At 42.2% G+C, this 6000-nt stretch overlaps 1 long non-coding RNA gene across 1 annotated transcript in view; it reads left to right on the top strand.

The window, feature by feature from the left end:
* Nucleotides 1-4280: 4280 nt before the first annotated feature.
* LOC121232558 overlaps nt 4281-6000 on the top strand; it is a 77087-nt gene continuing 75367 nt past the window's right edge. Inside the window, exon 1 of the long non-coding RNA XR_005931212.1 lies at nt 4281-4296. This is a non-coding gene — a long non-coding RNA (uncharacterized LOC121232558). The remainder of the gene's footprint in view (nt 4297-6000) is intronic.

The raw sequence follows: 6000 nt of genomic DNA, 5'->3' as shown, positions 1-6000 counted from the left end.
GCACCTCTCGAGATCTTCTAGTCTAACTCTATGCTCAGAGCAGGGTCAGATAGGGAAGGCTGCTCAGGGCTGTGTCCAGTCAAGTTTTGACTGTCAGCAAGGATGGAGGTGCCACATCTCTGGGCAGCCTGTTCCATTGCTGGCCCATATTAGAAAAGTGTTTTCTTACACTCAGACAGAATTTCCTCTGTTTCGGTTTGTGCCCATTGCCACTTGTCCTGTCGCTGATGAGAAGAGCCTGACTCTGTCTTCCTTACTCTCCCAATGGGGTGTTTATACACATGGATAAGATCCTCCTGAGCCTTCTCTTCTCCAGGCTGAGCAGTCCCAGCTTTCTCAGCCTCTCCTTACATGCCAGATGCTCCAGTCCCTTAGTCATCAACACACTACAGGAAGGGCTGTTTCTTATGGTTTTTCTATATAGTATCGCCATAAATGTCGGCATGCAAATGAGAAAGTGTCGGTCAATGAAACAATATTTCAGCAATGTCAGAACCAGTCCTGGCATGACAGAAGTATCACTTTAAGTCTATTGTTCAAAAATAACATATTTCCAGACCCATATTAATTCCTGTATGACCTACTTTCAGCAGCAGCTCTTATTTCAGCAACAGAAGATTCGGATCTGTGAGTTGCTCGTACTGCAACTTAGTTAAGTGCCAGTTTCTCGTAATCATATGGAACACAAGCAGCAAAATTAAATGTGATTGTTGTGGTATTCTAGTGTATTCATACCAACACACATTTTTTCTTCTTGCCTATAGCTAAGACTTTGCCTTTTCTGAGTCACTAGGAAAACTGAACCTGATAAACATAATTATTGAAATATGCCCTAACAAAAAAGGAGAAAGTGGAGTGGAAATCTGTGGCCATGAAAAAGTTGAAAATAACTGAAATCTCAAGAACTACAGCCTGTGTAACATGGATTGGGAAGCACTCACAATAACAAATTTGGTTTTGGTTAGATGAAAATGACTGACTCATTTGGTGGCACTTTTCAAACTCAGCTTTGTGAGGGCTTTTTGGTTTTGATTTTCTGTTCTGTTCCCTGTTTGTTATAACAAGGTAAAAGAACTAAGGGCAGATGGGAACCCTCTAGAAACTGGATAAATGGTTTCTGAAAGTATTCTTCCATCTGTTTCTATTTTCTTCTATACAGTGACTTTGTTCACTCTCTTTAAAGGGTAGCCAAATAAGAAGGAACAAATTTTTGGATCTGTTCTTAGGAGGAGATTTTTTTTTTTCTTTGGTCCAAATCCAAAATCTGCAGATCCCTTCCTCAACAGCTGCAAGAAATGACATAATTTGGGCATCAGTATTTTCACTTTTTAAAAATAAAAAATCTTTTCTGAAATCTTTTCTATTACTTCTTTCCTACAATGATAAAATATATATTGAGAAAAATATTGATCATGCTGCTGAAACATATTGTACTTATAGAAGGCACATGGAGCACATTTGTCCTATGAACATTTTTCTTGAACTTTTGTTTTCATGCCGTGTAGATGGATATGGCTGTTGATACTTCTAATACTTCTAATATTAATTAAAATTTGTTAAAATGGCTAAAGAACTTACCATACCACTGCAGTACAGATTGTAGGAAAGTGCAACGGTACATTGTAGTTTGCATATACAGAGACTAATTACTCAACACTTTCCTAATAGTACTAAAGACAGTAACTGTTATAATGGTTTAAAATTACACTCCTCTTGTATTTAATGGAAATTTCCAAAATGAAGCTAAAAAAATCCATTAAATAAATCAGAAATTTGTTCTTCAGAGCCTTTGGGTACTTCTGGAAAGATTCTCTTACTATAGATTGCTTTCATAAATTAACATTAGCTCAAATATGTTACATGAAATGATCCAATACTATCAGATGAAAAAAAATAGGTAACTTTTCAATTTCCTACTGTTGTGACTTCATAGTGTGTGTGTGTATATATATATATATATGGTATTATGTCTCTTTCTGGTATTATGAACAGGTGCTATTCTGTTCTCACAATTTTGTCACTACGTAGAGAAAAACCTGATTTATATGAACAATCAAACACTGCAAATGCGAATGTTGGGGATTTTTTTCAGTGCAACTGATGTATTTGCTGCTATTTTAAAGGCTGAGTGCATAGGACAGTCTAAAAAGTTAGAATCCATTATACTTAATGAAGCCTGTGAATTTATAGGTTTTCTGTAAAGTCAGTCAGGGGCAGTGAAGGTAATACAATATAACATCCTAACAAATATTCTAGATTGACCCCTTTTTGTGGCTTAACGTGATATGTAGCAGTACAATCTAAGATTAAGAATACTAAAAAAAACCCAAAAGCTTTTAAATAAAAGGTGGGAAAAGTCTCTGACAATTCAACATACTCTGTAAACTGTTAGAAGAGCAAGAGACATTATTTTTTTCTGTAAAAGTACATCATCTGGCACAGTGTATGATTACGTGGGCCATTTTACCCTCTCATTATAAGAATATTTAAATGTACCATGTCCTTTAATACACAGAAGTCAACATCTGTATTTTGTGAGGGAGTAGTTACTGAACACTAGAGTTATAATGGCATAACCTTGGTGTAGCATTGAGGGATGTTTAGTTACACACAGACTTACTGAGTTATTCTTTGTTTAGATAGTGTTATGGTAGGCTAGAAAAACTGTAAGTATGACTATTAAACAGATTTTTTTTTTTAAATAAACATATTATCAGAAACTGGTGTATTGGGTTAGCATGGCAAGGTTTTGCTAGCAGGGGGGCTGCAGGGGTGGCTTCTGTAAGAAGCTGCTAGAAGCTTCCCCTGTGTCCAACAGAGCCAGTGCCAGCCGGCTCCAAGCCGGACCCACCTCTGGCCCAGGCCGAGCCCCTCAGCGACGGTGGTGGTGCCGCTGGGAGAATGGATTAAAGAAGAGGGGAAAAAACGGTGCAATGGCAACTGCAGCTGGAGAAAGGAGTGAGAATATGTGAGAAAAACAACTCTGCAGACCCCAAGGTCAGCGAAGAAGGAGGGGAGGAGATGCTCCAGGCACCGGAGCAGAGACTCCCCTGCAAGCCCGTGGGAAAGACCATGGTGAGGCAGGCTGTCCCCCTGCAGCCGAGGGAGGTCCACGCTGGAGCAGATCTGCACCTGCAGCCCGGGGAGGACCCCACGCCGGAGCAGGGGGATGCCCGAAGGAGGCTGTGACCCCGTGGGAAGCCCGCGCTGGAGCAGGCTCCTGGCAGGACCTGTGGACCCATGAAGAGAGAGGAGCCCACGCTGGAGCAGGTTTGCTGGCAGGACTTGTGACCCCGCAGGGGACCAATGCTGGAGCAGTCTGTGCCTGAAGGACTGCAGCCCATGGAAAGGACCCACGCTGGAGCAGTTCATGAAGAACATTGGAGAAGTTCACGGAGGACTGTCTCCCGTGGGTGGAACCCCACACTGGAGCAAGGGAAGAGATGAGGAGGAAGGAGCGGCAGAGACAATGTGTGACGACCTGACCCCAACCCCCATTCCTCGTCCCCCTGCGCCGCTGTGGGGAGTAGGTAGAGAAGCAAAGAGTGAAGTTGAGCCTGGAAAGAAGGGAGGGGTGAGGGGAAGGTGTTTTAAGATTTGGTTCTATTTCTCATTATCATGGAACAATCACCACCCTCAGCCAAAATTTGCCTTTTGTAGTGCTACATAGAATGCAATAATTAGTCTTTGTGCCTTCGTTGTGGAGCTCCATCATAGTGAAGTTAATTCACATGCAGCATGATAGCTATACTACCTTAAATGATAATTAAGACATCATAATAAGAGTTGAGTGGGATTTCAGTACATACTGGAATTGGTGCAGTTCCTGGTCTGCATATACAATTTCATCTTCTGAATTCTGTCTGTCCTGTTTTTGTCAAAAGGTGCCTTTAGTAATGAGGCCTTTACATTCTGGATGTGGTGAAAATGTGGGTGTGATTACAGCGCCAAGTGTTATGTTAGCAATGGACATATATGTCCATTGTCCATATATATATATATGTATGTAGATAATACAACATCTATTCTGAACACCAGTTCACAAATTTGACACCTGTCCGGCATACCATTCCAACTCTCCCTAGCAACACACCAACTCTTTGCAGTAACAATCCATCTGTCTGTGTTACCAATCCAACTGTTCACAAGAAAACCCAAAATCTTTCCAGGATCAATCAATCTCAGTATCCTGCCAAGCTATTTTCCCCTCCATGTTAAAATGACACAAGTTCTTATGCAATAAACTACTGGTTTTTTAAAGGGCCAAATCTGTTGTGGTCCACTGGTCTTCACACAGTCATGTAGCTCAAATTGCAGTTACGAAAATTAGATAACTAAAAAGGACAGAGGAAAACCAATTAAAGTTCAGCACCTGTGCCAGATAAAAGAGAATAATATTTTTTAGAAATCATATACTCTTACAACGCCTTCAACACTGGGCACATCTCCATATGGGAGTACAATGCATAACTTTGAACTGAAATTGAAAGGAAGATAATTTTCTGCAATCACAGAGCACATTTTACACTGGAAAATATGCAGTATTTCTTTGGGTGAGTGCTGAGTACTTCATATATATTGCAAAATTCTAAATGTAATTATCTGTATTCATTTCTCTCTCTCTCTCTAATGCTATGAAAATAACCATTTATGCATGTCATTTACCCTATTTCCAGTCTTATTTATTCTGTCTTTAAGCTCCAGTGACTCTGTGGTTCCCTATGTCATTTTTCTTTATCTCACAACACAGGATCACAGAAGAATTCCAAAGCATATCTTTGTTTTCTATGGTCCCAAAGGATAAATGAGGCTGGCATGGACCTCAGGAGATCTCTAGGCCACCCCACAGCCCCAGGCAGAGCCAGCTATGGGGTGAGACCATGCTGTTCATGCCTTGGTCCAGTTGTGACTTTAAATCCTCCAAGGACAGAGACAGCACAGCTTTCAGAGCAACCTGCTCCATTACCTCACTGTCCTCATGAGAAAAAAGTTTCCCCTTATATCCAGTCTGAAACTCTCTTGTCTAAACATATACCTGCTGTTTCTTGCCCTCCCTCCCCAAACTTTTGTGAGGAGCCTGGCTCCATCTCCTTGATGACCCTTGTGTCAGCTGTGGGGTCTGTTAGGTGCACTGAAGCCGTCCCTTCTCCAGGCTGACCCAGCCCGGCTCCCCCAGTCTCTTCTCACAGGGCAAGTGCTCTAGCCCTCCAGTTTGTCCCTGCCTTTCCTGTCAGAAAAAAATGGGAGAAATCAGGTGCCGCATCTAGATGTGGTCTGACGAGTGCCACGAAGAGGGAGTCAAGCCACTCCCTTGATCTACAGGCTATGCCACTGTTCATAGAGGCCAGAAGGTTGTTGGTTGCCTTTGCTGCCAGCACACACCGTGGGCTCACGTTCGTCTTGCTGCCCACCTTCCACCCCAGAGCCTTTCCCGCAGAGCTGCTTCATGGCCTCTCCATCCCCAGACAGTGTTGTTGCAGGGGCTGGTTTTCCCCTGTAATGGGAAAAGTTTCTTGGGATTTGGAGAGCTTGGCATTTGTCCCTGTTGAATTTCATAATGTTCCTGGTGGCCCATTTCTTCAGCCTGTTTGGAGCCCTGTCCTTGAGTGTATTGACTGGTACCCCTAATTTAGCATCATCTGCAAAGTTGATGATAGTGTGCTCTGTAACCTACTCATCACTGATAAAGATGTTAAAGAGGAAAGGTCCTGATGCAGACCCCTGTGGTAGTCCACTTGCCACAGTCATCCAGGTAAAGTATGACCCATTAACCACCTTCTGAGCCCCATCATCCAAGCATATTTGATCCATCTGGTTGTCTAGCCATGTAGACTGTAACATCCCAACTTACATATCATGGCCGACAGTGTCAAAAGCTTGCTAAAGTCTATGCAAATAACATCCACGACTGTCCCCTGTATCCACAAATCTAGTCATTTTATCATAGAAGACAACCAGGTTGGTTAAGCACAATTTACTCTTGGTAAACCCATGCTGGTG

This window comes from Aquila chrysaetos, chromosome 23 (assembly GCF_900496995.4).
Source record: "Aquila chrysaetos chrysaetos chromosome 23, bAquChr1.4, whole genome shotgun sequence".
Taxonomy (NCBI): Eukaryota; Metazoa; Chordata; class Aves; order Accipitriformes; family Accipitridae; genus Aquila; species Aquila chrysaetos.
This window is presented reverse-complemented; position numbering and strand designations above follow the sequence as displayed.